The sequence below is a fragment of the Ranitomeya variabilis genome, chromosome 5 (assembly GCF_051348905.1).
Source record: "Ranitomeya variabilis isolate aRanVar5 chromosome 5, aRanVar5.hap1, whole genome shotgun sequence".
Classification (NCBI taxonomy): domain Eukaryota; kingdom Metazoa; phylum Chordata; class Amphibia; order Anura; family Dendrobatidae; genus Ranitomeya; species Ranitomeya variabilis.
Genome location: NC_135236.1, coordinates 599,054,987 through 599,073,197, shown reverse-complemented (window position 1 = coordinate 599,073,197; position 18,211 = coordinate 599,054,987).

The following is an 18,211-nucleotide window of genomic DNA, read 5'->3' as shown; positions in this document are numbered from 1 at the left end:
TCCTGCTGCTGACCCACTAATTACTTTAGCCAGTATGATATTGGCATGTAAGGCAGTGACAATGAGCCGCGTACCATTGCAGAGACCTTTGTTCGTGTTCAGATTACGTAATAACATGACAATGGTGCCAATTTTAAGTTTCAGCCGATGTGAAGGCATTCCAGTTGGTGTTAGTGAATTCAAAAACTCAAGTGGGTATTGATCGAGGTCATCAGCTTCATCAGGATCGATGGAATCATCACTGATATATTCAGTATAGTCACCTATCAATAAATCCATGACTTGGGAATTGACTTTCTCAACGTCCTCATTTTTTGGACATAAAATTGCATGAGATGCAGCTGTATTTATGCTTTCGGTGTCATTCACATCAATACAAAGATTATCTCCAAAAATTTCAATTATTAAAGAGCCAGTGCATACCATGTCTGGAGGAATTTCAATTACATCATCTCCAAGGTTATGTTCATTAGATAGTTCACCATTTCCCAGTTGAAGCAACCAACTGCTGTAGTGAGGATCAATGGAGCGCATGTTGTTAATAAGTGGCAGGCGAGTAAAATGTTGCCAGTGTTGTGAATATTTTATACAGCTCTCTACAACATCAGTTCTTGTCCCATGAGGGATGACAGGAAGACATTGTCTAAAGTCGCCTCCAAAAACAATCACTTTACCTCCAAACGGTGTTTTTTCTTTGTGAGCTACATTTGTTGTCATGACATCACGTAAAACTCTATCAATGACATGCAATGCATATTTAGATAGCATTGTGCACTCATCAATAATAAAAAGTTTAGTGCTGTGCAAATCTTTTGCTGCATCGGTATCTTTCTTAATCCTGGAAACAGATGTTTCATTCACAGGAATTGGAATCCCATAAAGAGAATGAATGGTTCGTCCACCTTGTAGCAAGTTGGCGGCAATTCCAGTAGTGGCAGCAGGTGACACAATGTCTCCTTGTCCTCTTAGCTGATGTAGGAGTAGATGATATAGGTACGTTTTTCCGCTGCCACCAGGACCATCAAGGAAAAAACACTTTGCTGTAGAATTAGTGTCTTCTAAAGCTTGAGTGATAGCATCAAAAGCAAAAAGTTGGTCCTCATTTAGAGTAGCTTTCATTTCAGCAGCTGCTGATAACTCATAATCTTTATCATACTGTGGGAGGAGGTGTTGTTTCTTGACTGGACGTGGCAAATTAAAATCAGTATAAGTTTTGCCATGAGCTTTAAGAACATGTTGGACATCTGTCATAGCATAGCCTTCACAATTGACACACTCCAGAGTGTCGGAGTGGTATGCATAGCAGTAGTCTTCTACAAAGTGTTCCTTAAATTCATCCCATAAGTCCCGAGGTTTAGCTGGAGGACCAAAAATACAAATGTAGGCAAACATGTCACGTAGCTGTGCTGGCATGTTGAGAATACTGGCATCAAGTAATGTATTTCTCCACAGACTATCATCAAATAGTAAGCCAAGAGCTAATGCCGCATCTTTGAAGGTTTCATGTGTGACTCCGTGTACAGTTTTTATGCTGTCAAAACTGGTTGCACCTTTGACATGTAACAATAACAATCTTAAATAGTAGCGTTCTTGGTCTTTCACACTGACAGTATACATTCGTCCAATCACAGAACCACCTGCTCGCTTTCTAACTTCCCAAGAACCTTCTTTCCAAACATAGTTTTCGGGAATTTCACGGTATAAATAAATATGAGCATGATGGTCGTTCTGATTAAGCTTGAAGTAGGCCATAAGTGTAGAATTTTGATGGAGCTTTTGTTTGATGTTTCCAATAGAGTCATCCTCATGAAAATAGAGTGGCTGAGAATGCGGTAGATGTACAGCAAGGCGAATGATGCTATGAGATTGTTTATGCATTGGATATGAGAATATTCGCCAAGCTGCCTCTGGTGCACTGACATATCTTGAATCCATGAATTGGTGTGTTTCATCATGTTGGATGTTAGTCTGGCAGATTTCAAGATTGGCTTTATCATGTCCTTTGTAGACGTATTTAAATAAATATTTCACAGCCTGAATGGAACCACAAACTTCGACATTTATATGGCACTTGTATTTTAATAGCAGGAACGGATTATATGGAACCACCCACGAATTGTCAATCATGTTAGAATGGTGTTGAAAAGATGGGCCAAAGTGTCTGCGATAAGTAGGATAGGCGTCCTTAGCTATGATGGTTCTTGGTTGCAAATCTTTAGGGAAACCTTTTGTACACTTCCCCAGATCCATACAGGGAGAATTTGGGTTGTGTTCTCCACACGGACCATGAATCATATGTTGGAGAACAATTTTATAGAGCTGAGGGTAGTGGGTAGGATTGGGAATTTCAGCCCACACTGTATTGTCTATGTCCTCCTCAGTCCTTAATTTGGAGTTGCTGTCCAGAATAATCAAAATGTGAGCGTGTGGAAGGCCACGTTTTTGAAATTCAATTACATGAACCATAGCGCAAACTTTCCCAAATAATCCGTTGTTAATGTCTTTTAAGAGTGCTTCCAGTTTTATTTTGAAAACACGTGCCACCAAATCAGGTCTATGTTCCACACGCTGCCAAGGTTCCAAATTCTCAGTAATCTCATTCCATTTCGGATTACAGGTCATGGTGATGAATAGATCAGGACGACCATATTTAGTCACAATAGCCATGGCATCCTGGTACCGCTGCTGCATATTCCTGGGACTTCCTTCAAACGAAGATGGTAAAATGACCGTTTTTCCAATGGGGATGCCCTTCTCAATGGATTTTTTCTGGAGATGTTCCTGGAGTACACAATAATCCTCTACTTTCAAATCCTTTTGGTGTTGACGGATATAATTTAGGCGATTTGCCTCGATTTTCACATAAGCATCCACTAAGTACTGCTGAGTGAGTTTGCCACCATTCAGGAGTGGATTAAACTGATTACGGACAGACAGCACATAGCAGTAATATTGCAGTTGTGTAACTCTGCGTGGACTTTGCCCTTGTTGCTTGAGGCCATCATGCCAGCCCTGGTCTCCGTAAGGGAAAAATAAAGGATAGAGTAAAGCATCTAAATTACTGTGTAGAATGCTGACCTGTTGTGTTCTTGGCGCCAAAGGATTTTTGGGGTCCGGTTGTAAATGTATTAAAATATCACGATTAAATGGTGGCTCTCCATTGTCATTTTCAAATACGACAGCAACTTCATTGACAGTTGGATTATTATATCGGCGAGGGTCTTGATTCCGATCTTGTTTAAGGGCCATGATGATATTTGGCATGAGAGTGCCATTAGCTTCAGCTTTAAGATGTTCTTCATGTTCCACATCTCGTAACATTTTGTAGGCAGCAACAAAGGGATTCACATTGTCTAACTGAAGAGCAATTATACTCATCAAAGTGGGATGACATTTTTGATTTTGTTCACAGTTTAAACGTTGTTCATTCGTGGTAGCGGTATCCAAAATATACAGTTGGGCATAAGCTGGAACTTGATCATCACTGGGATGTAGGGTTCCAGTACGATGATATATTTGTCCATGTATACGGAAACAGTAAGGGCCATGTCCAGGTGGAGGGGATATATTGGCACCCATGGAGGCGAAAGCAAATGAGCTGTTAATACTACGAATATTTTCCATGAGATTCTTACTGAACTCACTCTCCCCTGTCAGCAATCGTTTAAAGACCTCGGGATATTGGGGTATAGGTATATGCACTTTACTCTTGTGACAACACAGAGTAAAATTTTTATCTGCTGGTATCTCAGCATTAAAATGTAATGCTTGACAATGTTCACATAAATAGTTCATAGGACCACAGGAGTGTTCTACTATGGTACTGACATCATTAGTAAAACCTGTAGGATGTTGAGGTACAGGTTGTGGTAACGGAGCATTGGAATGTTTCTTTAAGCCAACATATATAAAGCGTGGACCTGGTAGAGGATCTTCACTGTCCACAGATTCAATCACTGAGGAGTTGGAAGGTGTATCGTGGTCAGGGTTTATTAATATGGAGGTGCAAGTGGTTTTTTTGCGCCGTTCACGGCGTGCACCAGCTGCATTTGGTAATGGTTTGTTTGTTGCCTTAGAAGAGTCAGGTGTGAAGCATGTCTTATAAGCAGACTTAACGGTGTACAGGCGACGGCGTTTATCATTTGGAGTGTAAGTAGGACAGTGTTTGCGCTTACGTGCAGATTTACCAACGGTTAAAGGAGCTTCAGGCTGCACACATTCTATGAATGGAGACAAAGAAGCTGTATTGTGGGCAGAATCTATGACTGAGGACGTGGAAATATTATGTTTGCAACGTTGAGAGCGTGCAGCAGCAGCTTTATTACTTAATCGATTAGTTTTGTCCTCAAAAGACTCATTAGTAATGCCTTTATTGCAAGCAGCATTAACAGTGTCCAGGCGCTTCTGTCTGTCCTCTGTAGTCTCGTTAGCACGCTGTTTGCGCTTACGTGCGGCATCGGCGGCTTTTCGCTCTGCGTCATTGGTATACTTATTATCAGATCTGATGTTACGTGCACCATCAGCAGCTTTGGGCTCTGTGTCATTAGTATACTTAACAGTGTCCAGGCGCTTGCATCTATCCTCTGTACTCTTGTTAGCACGCTGTTTGCGCTTACGTGCAGCATCGGTGTCTTTTCGCTGTGCGTCATTGGTATACTTATTATCAGACCTGATGTTACGTGCGCCATCAGCAGCTTTGGGCTCTGTGTCATTAGTATACTTAACAGTGTCCAGGCGCTTGCATCTATCCTCTGTACTCTTGTTAGCACGCTGTTTACGCTTACGTGCAGCATCGGCGGCTTTTCGCTCTGCGTCATTGGTATACTTATTATCATACCTGATGTTACGTGCGCCATCAGCAGCTTTGGGCTCTGTGTCATTAGTATACTTAACAGTGTCCAGGCACTTGCATCTCTCCTCTGTACTCTTGTTAGCACACTGTTTGCGCTTACGTGCAGCATCGGCGGCTTTTCGCTCTGCATCATTACCATACTTTATATCACACCTGATCTTACGTGCGCCATCAGCAGCTTTGGACTCTGTGTCATTAGTATACTTAACAGTATCCAGGCGCTTGCATCTATCCTCTGTACTCTTGTTAACACGCTGTTTGCACTTACGTGTGGCATCGGCGGCTTTTCGCTCTGCATCATTACCATACTTTATATCAGACCTAATCTTACGTGCGCCATCAGCAGCTTTGGGCTCTGTGTCATTAGTATCCTTACTATTAGAGCTCATGTTGGCTAAGCTAAACAGCTTTAAGCGTGGTGGTGGCAAACAACAGGTTAATAAGAGGCAGTGTCAGGTAGTAGGAAAATAGCCAGTTAATAATAGGCAATAGTTCTTTGCAGGAATACAGATATTAATAAATAGGCAGTTTATATTGCAGAGAAATTGCTGGGCAATAATGGACAATGTCCTTATGTGGCAAATAATAGAGCAATATACCCAGTGTGGCAAAGAAGAGGTTAATAAACGGCAGTCTCTCAGTATAACAGTCAGTGAATAATAGGCAGTATATGGAGAAAACACCAAACAAAAGTTCAAAATTGGTGTGAAAATGTCACTGAACCACTTCACAACTAAATATATATAGTTTTGGTAAATGGTATTATCATTTTTTTGACGAAATTCGGCAGGAGCTTGAAGAGCAACGTCACTGGGACCGCCTCCACGCAGTAGAAACTTGCTGTGAGGTAAAAATTCAAAAATCACACCAAAATGGCGGGCGGAGTGTGTCACAGTACGGCACATTTCTGATTGGTCGCTCGCGGCAGGCGGCAACCAATCAGAAAAGTGCCGCGCACCACGAAGGCATATATCTTTGTCCACCCTGAGCGGGTGTAGGACGCTGGTGACGTCACTTATCTCCGGACATTATCTCCGGACAAAGCCACGGAAGTTGGCACAAATTGCCGGAAGTAGTATTCTAGGCAATTATATATTAGATTTTAACCCCTTAACGACCGCCGATACGCCTTTTAACGGCGGCCGCTAAGGGTACTTAATCCACAGCGCCGTTAATTAACGGCGCTGTGGAAAAAGTGAATAGCGCCCCCCAGAGTCGGATTTTCTCTGGGGTCTCGGTTGCCGAGGGTAGCCGAGACCCCAGAGAACATGATTCGGGGGGTTTTTACCGACCCCCGAGTTGCGATCGCCGGTAATTAACCGTTTACCGGCGGTCGCAACAAAAAAAAAAAAAAAACGCGATTTGCCGTTTAATTTCTCTGTCCTCCGATGTGATCGCACATCGGAGGACAGAGAAATGTGGTCCCCGATGGCCCCCAATAGCCCCCCAATACTTACCTACCTCCCCCGGTGCTCCTCGTGTCTCCCCATGGGCGCCGCCATCTTTTTTCCGGGAAAAAATGGCGGGCGCACGCGCAGTGCGCGCGCCGCCCGGCACCCGGATGTTCTTTGGGGTCTCAGCTGCCGGGGGTAGCCGAGACCCCAAAGAACATGATCGGGGTCGGTTTGCACCGACCCCTGCTTTGCGATCGCCGGTAATTAACAGTTTACCGGCGACCGCAAAAAAAAAAAAAAAAAGCGATCAGTTATTTCTCTGTCCTCTGATGTGATCGCACATCAGAGGACAGAGAAATAGGGGGATTCGGGGACCCTAACATACTCACCCGGGGTCCCTGGGTCCTCTTCTGTCTTCTCCTGCCAGCCGGCTTTTTCATCATGGCGGGCGCATGCGCAGTGCGCCCGCCATCTGCTGCCATCTGCCGGCCGGCAGGAGAAGACAAGTTGGGGCTAAAATTAGGGTTAGGGTTAGGGTTAGGGTTAGAGTTAGGGTTAGGGTTAGGGTTAGGGTTAGGGTTAGAGTTAGGGTTAGGGTTAGGGTTAGAGTTAGGGTTAGGGTTAGAGTTAGGGTTAGAGTTAGGGTTGGGGCTAAATTTAGGGTTAGGGTTAGGGCTAGGGTTAGGGTTAGGCTACTTTCACACTAGCGTTTTTTGGCTTCCGTCGCAATGCGTCGTTGGAGAAAAAACGCATCCTGCAAAAGTGCTTGCAGGATGCGTTTTTTCTCCATTGGCTTGCATTAGCGACGCATTGCGACGGATTGCCACATGTCGCATCCATCGTGCGACGGATGCGTCGTGCTTCGGCGGACCGTCGACACAAAAAAAACTACATGTAACTTTTTTGTGCGACGTGTCCGCCATTTCCGACCGCGCATGCGTGGCCGGAACTCCGCCCCCGCCTCCCCGCACCTCACAATGGGGCAGCGGACGCGTTGAAAAAACAGCATCCGCTGCACCCGTTGTGCGGCGCTTACAACGCTAGCGTCGGTACGTCGGCCCGACACACTGCGATGGGCCGAGTACGACGCTAGTGTGAAAGTAGCCTTAGGCTTCTTTCACACTTGCGTCGGTATGGGGCGGTCGCAATGCGTCGGCCCGATGTACCGACGCACGTTGTGAAAATTGTGCACAACGTGGGCAGCGGATGCAGTTTTTCAACGCATCCGCTGCCCAGTCTATGTCCTGGGGAGGAGGGGGCAGAGTTACGGCCACGCATCCGCGGAAATGGCGGACGCGACGTACCAAAAAAAGGTTACATTGAACTTTTTTTGTGACGACGGGGGCTAAAGTTATGGTTAGGGTTGGGGCTAAAGTTAGGGTTGGGGCTAAAGTTAGGGTTAGAGTTGGGATTAGGGTTAGGGTTTGGATTAGGGTTGGGATTAGTGTTACGTTTGGGATTAGGGTTGGGATTAGGGTTAGGGTTGGGATTAGGGTTAGGGGTGTGTTGGATTTAGGGTTTTGATTAGGGTTATGGTTAGGGTTGAGATTAGGGCTGTTTTGGGGTTAGGGTTGTGATTATCGTTAGGGTTGTGATTAGGATTATGGATCGGGTTGAGATTAGGGTTAGGGCTGTGTTGGGGTTAGGGTTGGAGTTAGAATTGGGGGGTTTCCACTGTTTAGGTACATCAGGGGGTCTCCAAACACGACAGCCAATTTTGCGCTAAAAAAGTCAAATGGTACTCCCTCCCTTCTGTGCTCTGCCGTGCGCCCAAACAGTGGTTTACCCCCACATATGGGGCATCAGCGTACTCGGGATAAATTGGACAACAACTTTTGGGGTCCAATTTCTCCTGTTACCCTTGTGAAAATAAAAACTTGGGGGCTAAAAATCTTTTTTGTTGGAAAAAAAATATTTTTTTATTTTCACTACTCTGCATTATAAATTTCTGTGAAGCACTTGAGCTTTCAAAGTTCTCACCACATATCTAGATAAGTTCCTTGGGGGGTCTATTTTCCAAAATGGGGTCACTTGTTGGGGGTTTCTACTGTTTAGGTACATTAGTGGTCTGCAAACGCAACATAACGCCCGCAGACAATTCTATCAAAGTCTGCATTCCAAAATGGCGCTCCTTCCCTTCCGAGCTCTGCCGTGCGCCCAAACAGTGGTTTACCCCCACATATGGGGTACCAGCATACTCAGGACAAATTGGACAACAAATTTTGGGGTCCAATTTCTCTTGTTACCCTTGTGAAAATAAAAATTGGGGGGCTAAAAAAATCTTTTTTGTGGGAAAAAAAATATTTTTTATTTTCACTACTCTGCATTATAAACTTCTGTGAAGCACTTGGGCATTCAAAGTTCTCACCACATATCTAGATAAGTTCCTTGGGGGGTCTATTTTCCAAAATGGGGTCACTTGTTGGGGGTTTCTACTGTTTAGGTACATTAGGGGTCTGCAAAGGCAACATAACGCCCGCAGACAATTCTATCAAAGTCTGCATTCCAAAATGGCACTCCTTCCCTTCCGAGCTCTGCCGTGCGCCCAAACAGTGATTTACCCCCACATATGGGGTACCAGCATACTCAGGACAAATTGGACAACAACTTTTGGGGTCCAATTTCTCTTGTTACCCTTGTGAAAATAAAAACTTGGGGGCTAAAAAATCTTTATTGTTAAAAAATATATATTTTTTATTTTCACGACTCTGCATTATAAACTTCTGTGATGCACTTGGGCATTCAAAGTTCTCACTACACATCTAGATAAGTTCCATGGGGGGTCTAGTTTCCAAAATGGGGTCAATTTTGGGGGGTTTCTGCTGTTTAGGCACATCAGGGGCTCTCCAAACGCGACATGGCGTCCAATCTCAATTCCAGTCAATTTTGCATTGAAAAGTCAAATGGCGCTCCTTTGCTTCCGAGCTCAGCCATGCGCCCAAACAGTGGTTTACCCCCACATATGGGGTGTCTGCGTACTCAAGACAAATTGTACAACAGCTTTTGGGGTCCATTTTCTCCTGTTACCCTTGGTAAAATAAAAATTTGGAGGCAAAAAGATCATTTTTGTAGAAAAAATGCGATTTTTTTTATTTTCACGGCTCTACGTTATAAACTTCTGTGAAGCACCTGGGGGTTTAAAGTGCTCACCACACATCTAGATAAGTTCCTTAAGGGGTCTAGTTTCCAAAATGGTGTCATATGTGGGGGTCTCTACTGTTTAGGCACATCAGCGGCTCTCCAAACGTGACATGGCGTCCGATCTCAATTCCAGCCAATTCTACATTGAAAAAGTAAAACGACACTCCTTCTCTTCCAAGCTCTGCGGTGCGCCCAAACAGTGGTTTACCCCCATATATGGGGTATCGACGTACTCAGGAGAAATTGTACAACAACTTTTGTGGTCTAATTTCTCCTGTTACCCTTGTGAAAATAAAAATTTGGGGGCAAAAAGATCATTTTTGTAGAAAAAATGAGATTTTTTATTTTCACGGCTCTACGTTATAAACTTCTGTGAAGCACTTGGGGGTTCAAAGTGCTCACCACACATCTAGATAAGTTCCTTGGGGGGTCTAGTTTCCAAAATCGGGTCACTTGTGGGGGGTTTCCACTGTTTAGGCACATTAGGGGCTCTCCAAACGCGACATGGCGTCCGATCTCAATTCCAGCCAATTCTGCATTGAAACAGTCAAACGGTGCTCCTTCACTTCCAAGCTCTGCGGTGCGCCCAAACAGTGGTTTACCTCCACATATGGGGTATCGGCGTACTCAGGAAAAATTGCACAACAAAATTTGTGGTTAAATTTCTGTTTTTACACTTGTGAAAATTAAAAAAAATGGTTCTGAAGTAAAATGTTTGCAAAAAAAAGTAAAATGTTAATTTTTTTCTTCCACATTGTTTTAGTTCCTGTGAAGTACGTAAAGGGTTAATAAACTTCTTGAATGTGGTTTTGAGCAGCTTGAGGGGTGCAGTTTTTAGAATGGTGTCACACTTGGTTATTTTCTATCATATAGACCCCTCAAAATCACTTCAAAGGTGATGTGGTCCCTAAAAAAAACATGGTGTTGTAAAAATGAGAAATTGCTGGTCAACTTTTAACCCTTATAACTCCCTAACAAAAAAAAAAATTGTTTCCAAAATTGTGCTGATGTAAAGTAGACATGTGAGAAATGTTATTTATTAACTATTTTTTGTGACATATCTCTCTGATTTAAGGGCATAAAAATACAAAGTTTGAAAATTGCAAAATTTTAAAAATTTTCGCCATATTTCCATTTTTTTCATAAATAATCGCAAGTAATATCGAAGAAATGTTACCACTAACTTGAAGTACAACATGTCACGAAAAAACAATCTCAGAATCAGCGGGATCCGATAAAGCGTTCCAGAGTTATAACCTCATAAAGTGACACTGGTCAGAATTGTAAAAATTGGCTCGGTCATTAAGTACCAAATTGGCTCTGTCACTAAGGGGTTAATGTTATCAGTGTTTACCTTTGAACGTTTATATTGTATTGTCCTGTCACCAGCCATGTGTACGATTATCGGCCGAAAGCCTCTCTGGAACCAATAATCACCCCATGTAAAGGTATCTTTATAAGTTAAAGATTCAGAATACTATGACTTTTATCATATCCTGAACAGTCAAGTTTTTTATGAACCGTTAAGGTTTTCTGGTTGAAGTAAAAAAAACTCTGAGTGTTTACAGTTTGAAACCATAAAATGTTGAAAAATTATGTCATTCTTGAGTATATCACTCAATGGTGCTCATAAACGTGTCAAATGTGATCTATAATATACTTTAATATACGTTACTTTAATCTTTAATATACTTAAGAACAGGGCCCCAGACATCACACAGGGGGTCTGAAACACCGCACAGTGGTCCAAAATATCGCTGTGCTCTGCCTGGGGCCCCATATGCTGCCTGGGGCCCCTGTGCTCTGCCTGGGGCCCCATATGCTGCCTGGGGCCCCTGTGCTCTGCCTGGGGCCCCTGTGCTCTGCCTGGGGCCCCATGTTCTGCCTGGGGCCCCTGTGCTCTGCCTGGGGCCACTGTGCTCTGCCTGGGGCCCCATATGCTGCCTGGGGCCCCTGTGCTCTGCCTGGGGCCCCATATGCTGCCTGGGCCCCTGTGCTCTGCCTGGGGCCCCATAGGCTGCCTGGGGCCCCTGTGCTCTACCTGGGACCACTGTGCTCTGCCTGGGGCCCCATATGCTGCCTGGGGCCCCTGTGCTCTGCCTGGGGCCCCTGTGCTCTGCCTGGGGCCCCATGTTCTGCCTGGGGCCACTGTGCTCTGCCTGGGGCCCCATAGGCTGCCTGGGGCCCTTGTGCTCTGCCTGGGACCACTGTGCTCTGCCTGGGGCCCCATATGCTGCCTGGGGCCCCTGTGCTCTGCCTGGGGCCACTGTGCTCTGCCTGGGGCCCCATATGCTGCCTGGGGCCCCTGTGCTCTGCCTGGGGCCCCATATGCTGCCTGGGGCCCCTGTGCTCTGCCTGGGGCCCCTGTGCTCTGCCTGGGGCCCCATGTTCTGCCTGGGGCCCCTGTGCTCTGCCTGGGGCCACTGTGCTCTGCCTGGGGCCCCATATGCTGCCTGAGGCCCCTGTGCTCTGCCTGGGGCCCCTGTGCTCTGCCTGGGGCCACTGTGCTCTGCCTGGGGCCCCATGTTCTGCCTGGGGCCACTGTGCTCTGCCTGGGGCCCCATAAGCTGCCTGGGGCCCCTGTGCTCTGCCTGGGACCACTGTGCTCTACCTGGGGCCCCATATGCTGCCTGGGGCCCCTGTGCTCTGCCTGGGGCCACTGTGCTCTGCCTGGGGCCCCATATGCTGCCTGGGGCCCCTGTGCTCTGCCTGAAGCCCCATATGCTGCCTGGGGCCCCTGTGCTCTGCCTGGGGCCCCTGTGCTCTGCCTGGGGCCCCATGTTCTGCCTCGGGCCCCTGTGCTCTGCCTGGGGCCACTGTGCTCCGCCTGGGGCCCCATATGCTGCCTGGGGCCCCTGTGCTCTGCCTGGGGCCACTGTGCTCTGCCTGGGGCCCAATATGCTGTCTGGGGCCCCTGTGCTCTGCCTGGGGCCCCATATGCTGCCTGGGGCCCCTGTGCTCTGCCTGGGGCCACTGTGCTCTGCCTGGGGCCCCATATGCTGCCTGGGGCCCCTGTGCTCTGCCTGGGGCCCCATATGCTGCCTGGGGCCCCTGTGCTCTGCCTGGGGCCACTGTGCTCTGCCTGGGGCCCCATATGCTGCCTGGGGCCCCTGTGCTCTGCCTGGGGCCCCATATGCTGCCTGGGACCCCTATGCTCTGCCTGGGACCACTGTGCTCTGCCTGGGGCCCCATATGCTGCCTGGGGCCCCTGTGCTCTGCCTGGGGCCACTGTGCTCTGCCTGGGGCCCCATATGCTGCCTGGGGCCCCTGTGCTCTGCCTGGGGCCCCATATGCTGCCTGGGGCCCCTGTGCTCTGCCTGGGGCCACTGTGCTCTGCCTGGGGCCCCATATGCTGCCTGGGGCCCCTGTGCTCTGCCTGGGGCCCCATATGCTGCCTGGGGCCCCTGTGCTCTGCCTGGGGCCCCTGTGCTCTGCCTGGGGCCCCATGTTCTGCCTGGGGCCCCTGTGCTCTGCCTGGGGCCACTGTGCTCTGCCTGGGGCCCCATATGCTGCCTGGGGCCCCTGTGCTCTGCCTGGGGCCCCATATGCTGCCTGGGGCCCCTGTGCTCTGCCTGGGGCCCCTGTGCTCTGCCTGGGGCCCCATGTTCTGCCTGGGGCCACTGTGCTTTGCCTGGGGCCCCATAAGCTGCCTGGGGCCCCTGTGCTCTGCCTGGGACCACTGTGCTCTGCCTGGGGCCCCTGTGCTCTGCCTGGGGCCACTGTGCTCTGCCTGGGGCCCCATATGCTGCCTGGGGCCCCTGTGCTCTGCCTGGGGCCCCATATGCTGCCTGGGGCCCCTGTGCTCTGCCTGGGGCCCCTGTGCTCTGCCTGGGGCCCCATGTTCTGCCTGGGGCCCCTGTGCTCTGCCTGGGGCCACTGTGCTCTGCCTGGGGCCCCATATGCTGCCTGGGGCCCCTGTGCTTTGCCTGGGGCCCCATATGCTGTCTGGGGCCCCTGTGCTCTGCCTGGGGCCCCTGTGCTCTGCCTGGGGCCCCATGTTCTGCCTGGGGCCACTGTGCTCTGCCTGGGGCCCCATAGGCTGCCTGGGGCCCCTGTGCTCTGCCTGGGTGTAGGACACTGGTGACGTCACTTATCTCCGGACATTATCTCCGGACATTAGCTCCAGACAAAGCCACGGAAGTTGGCACAAATTGCAGGAAGTAGTATTCTAGGCAATTAATCTCCGGACATTAGCTCCGGACATTAGCTCCGGACATTAGCTCCGAACATTATCTCCGAACATTAGCTCCGGACAAAGCCACGGAAGTTGGCACAAATTGCAGGAAGTAGTATTCTAGGCAATTATATATTAGATTTTTTGGGGGGAGGGTTACTGACCTTTATTATACACTAGCTGAAGAGCCCGGCATTGCCCAGGCATAGTAACTAACTGTTGTTAGTTATAACAAATTATAATGATTATCTACTGTCTAAGGGTCACTTCCGTCTTTCTGTTGTCTTTCTGTCTGTCTGTCACAGAAATCCCGCGTCGCTGATTGGCCGCGGCCAGCTGGCCGCGACCAATCAGCGATGGGCACAGTCTGGCCGCGAAATGGCCACTCCCTACTCCCCTGCAGTCAGTGCCCCCTCCATACTCCCCCCCAGTCAGCGCCCACATAGCGTTAAAAGGACTGCCTTACACCGCAGCATAACATGGTGTAAAGCAGTCCGTTAACGCTGCCATTAACCCTCTGTGTGACCAACTTTTTACTATTGATGCTGCCTATGCAGCATCAATAGTAAAAACATATAATGTTAAAAATAATAAAAAAAAATTAAAATAATCATTATATACTCACCCTCTGACGGCCCCCAGATCCAGCCCAGGCCTTTCCCGCTCCTCGCGCTGCTTCGGTCGCAATACTGCATTGCGGCAATGACCGGAGATGACATAGCGTTGGCTGTGTTATATAGTACGTCGGCTGTGCAATATCATACGTGGCTGTGCTATATACTACGTAGGCTGTGTTATATACTACGTGGGCTGTGTAATATACTACGTAGCTGTGTAATATTCTGCGTGGACTATGCTATATACTGCGTGGGCTGTGTTATATACTGCATCGGTTCTGCAATATACTGCGTCGGCTGTGCAATATACTACGTGGCTGTGCTATATACTATGGGCTGTGCTATATACTACGTGGACTGTGCAATATAATACGTGGCTGTGCAATATACTACGTGGCTGTGCAATATACTTCGTGGCTGTGCAATATACTACTTGGCTGTGCTATATACTACGTGGGACTACGTGGGCTGTGTTATTTACTGCATGGGCTGTGTTATATACTACATCGCTGTGCTATATACTGCGTGGGCTGTGTAATATATTGCGTGGCTGTAATATACTGCGTGGGCTGTGCTATATACTGCGTATGCTGTGCAATATACTATGTGACTGTGCAATATACTATGTGGGCTGTGTAATATATTACGTGGCTGTAATATACTGCGTGGGCTGTGCTATATACTGCATCAGCTGTGCTATATACTACGTCGGCTGTGCAATATACTACGTGGGCTGTGTAATATATTACGTGGCTGTAATATACTGCGTGGGCTGTGTTATATACTGCATCGGCTGTGCAATATACTACGTGGCTGTGCTATATACTACGTGAGCTGTGTAATATACTACGTGGCTGTGTTATATACTACGTGGGCTGTGCTATATACTACGTGGACTGTGCAATATACTATGTGGGCTGTGCTATATACTACATGCACTGTGCAATATACTACGTGGCTGTGCAATATACTATGTGGCTGTACTATATACTACATGGCTGCAATATACTACGTGGCTGTACAATATACTATGTGGCTGTGCTATATACTACTTGGCTGTGCTATATACTATGTGGGACTACGTGGCTGTGTTATATACTGCATGGGCTGTGTTATATACTACGTTGCTGTGCTATATACTACGTGGGCTGTGTAATATACTGCATGGGCTGGGCAATATACTACATGGCTGTGCAATATGCTACGTGGCTGTGCTATATACTACGTGGCTGTGCAATATACTACATGGGCTGTGCAATATACTACATGGTTGTGCAATATACTATGTGCCTGTGCAATATACTACGTTGCTGTGCAATATAATACGTGGGCTGTTCAATATACTACGTGGGCTGTGCTACATACTATGTGGCTGTGCAATATATTACGTGGGCTGTGTTATATACTACGTGGCTGTGTTATACACTACGTGGGCTGTGTTATACACTATGTGGGCTGTGTTATATACTGCGTGGGCTGTTATATACTACGTTGCTGTGCTATATACTACGTGGGCTGTGTAATATACTACATGGCTGTGTAATATACTGCGTGGGCTGTGCAATATACTATGTGGCTGTGCTATATACTACGTGGCTGTGCTATATACTTTGTGGGCTGTGCAATATACTACGTGGCTGTGCAATATACTACTTGGCTGTGCAATATACTATGTGGCTGTGCAATATACTACGTGGGCTGTGCAATATACTACGTGGGCTGTGCAATATACTACGTGGGCTGTGCTACATACTATGTGGCTGTGCAATATACTACGTGGGCTGTGTTATATGCTACATGGCTGTGTTATACACTACGTGGGCTGTGTTATACACTACGTGGGCTGTGTTATATACTGCGTGGCTGTGTTATATGCTATGTGGGCTGCTATATACTACGTGGCTGTGCTATATACTACGTGGCCGGCCGCAAACAATCAGCGACAGGCGCACTCAAGCCGCAAATTGGCGCGGGATTTGAATCACGCTTTGCTACTTGGTCACGTTTGGACCGCCAAATTCTGTGTATTCATTGTATTATTCTAAAATCTTCATAAATAAACTACATACATATTCTATAATACCCGATGCGTTAGAATCGGGCCACCATCTAGTATCTCTCTCTCTCTCTCTCTCTCTCTCTCTCTCTATATATATATATAAAGCTTAGTGTATAGCCCCGCCCATGCCGCATAGCCACACTCACTCTAATATCCCACATCACCCGTCAGCCAGAGCCACCGGACTACTACCCCTAATATCCCACATCATCCCGTCAGCCAGAGCCACCGGACTACTACCCCTAATATCCCACATCATCCCGTCAGCCAGAGCCACCGGACTACTACCACTTATGTCCCACAACATCCGTCACAGCCACCGGACTACTACCCCTAATAGCCCACATCATCCCATCAGCCAGAGCCACCAGATTACTACCCTTAATATCCCACATCATGCCGTCAGAGCCACCAGACTACTACCCCTAATATCCCACATCATCCCATCAGCCAGAGCCACCGGACTACTACCCCTAATATCCCACATCATCCTGTCAGCCAGAGCCACCAGACTACTACCCCCAATAACCCACATCATCCCGTCAGAGCCACAGGACTACTACCCCTAATATCAAACATCATCTCGTCAGCCAGAACCACCGGACTACTACCCCTAATATCCCACATCATCCTGTCAGAGCTACCTGACTACTACCCCTAATATCCCACATCATCTCGTCAGAGCCACCGGACTACTGCCCCTAATATCCCACATCATCCCATCAGAACCACCGGACTACTACCCCTAATATCCCACATCATCCAAACAGAGCCACTGGACTACTACCCCTAATATCCCACATCATCCCATCAGAGCCAACATTGTCAGGTTGGCACTGTTACACCGATTAAAATTATACCTAGGTTAGAGAAATCCGTCTTGTGTTTCTTTTTTTAATCTGTGTTTTAATTTTTAAGTTAATGAGATGCTTCATGCCAGACAAAGAGAAGTTCCTGATTCTGGGCTCCCCCTGCAGTCTGTGGCAGAGGGTGGTCTGTGTCGGCACGGTAATAAATTGTGTTATTTCCAGCTTTACAGAAGGACGATAACACTTATACTAATTTTGCAATTTTCAAACTTTGAATTTTTATGCCCTTAAATCAGAGAGATGTGTCACACAAAATACTTAATGAATAACATTTCCCACATGTCTACTTCAGATCAGCACAATTTTGGAAACAATTTTTTTTTTGTTAGGAAGTTCTTAAGGGTTAAAAGTTGACCAGCGATTTCTCATTTTTACAGCACCATTTTTTTTTAGGGACCACATCACATTTGAAGTCACTTTGAGAGGTCTACATGACAGAAAATACCCAAAAGTGACACCATTCTAAAAACTGCACCCCTCATGTGCTCAAAACCACATTCAAGAAGTTTATTAACCCTTTAAGTGCTTCACAGGAACTGAAGCAATGTGGAAGGAAAAAATTAACATTTAACTTTTTTTCACAAACATTTTTATTATTATTAGTAGTAGTAGTAGTAGACATTTTTATAGCGCCATTTATTCCATGGCGCTTTACATTATTATTATTTATTTATATAGCACCATTAATTCCATGGTGCTGTACATGAGAAGGGGTTACATCAAAATACAAATGTCACTTACAGTAAGCAAACTAACAACGACAGACTGGTACAGAGGGAAGAGGACCCTGCCCTTGCGGGCTTACATTCTACAGGATTATGGGGAAGGAGACAGTAGGTTGGGGCAAATATGGACAAGCACAATAAATATGAGCAAAAAACAAGGCACACACAAGTACAGAAGGAGAAAGAACCCTGCCCGTGAGGGCTTACAGTCTACAGGGGATGGGTGAGGATACACTAGGAGAGGGTAGAGCTGGTTGTGTGGCGGTTCAGTAGACTGAGCATCACTGCAGGCTGTAGGCTTGTCAGAAAATGTGGGTCTTCAGGTTCTTTTTGAAGGTTTCCGTGGTAGGCGAGAGTCTGATGTGTTGGTGTAGAGAGTT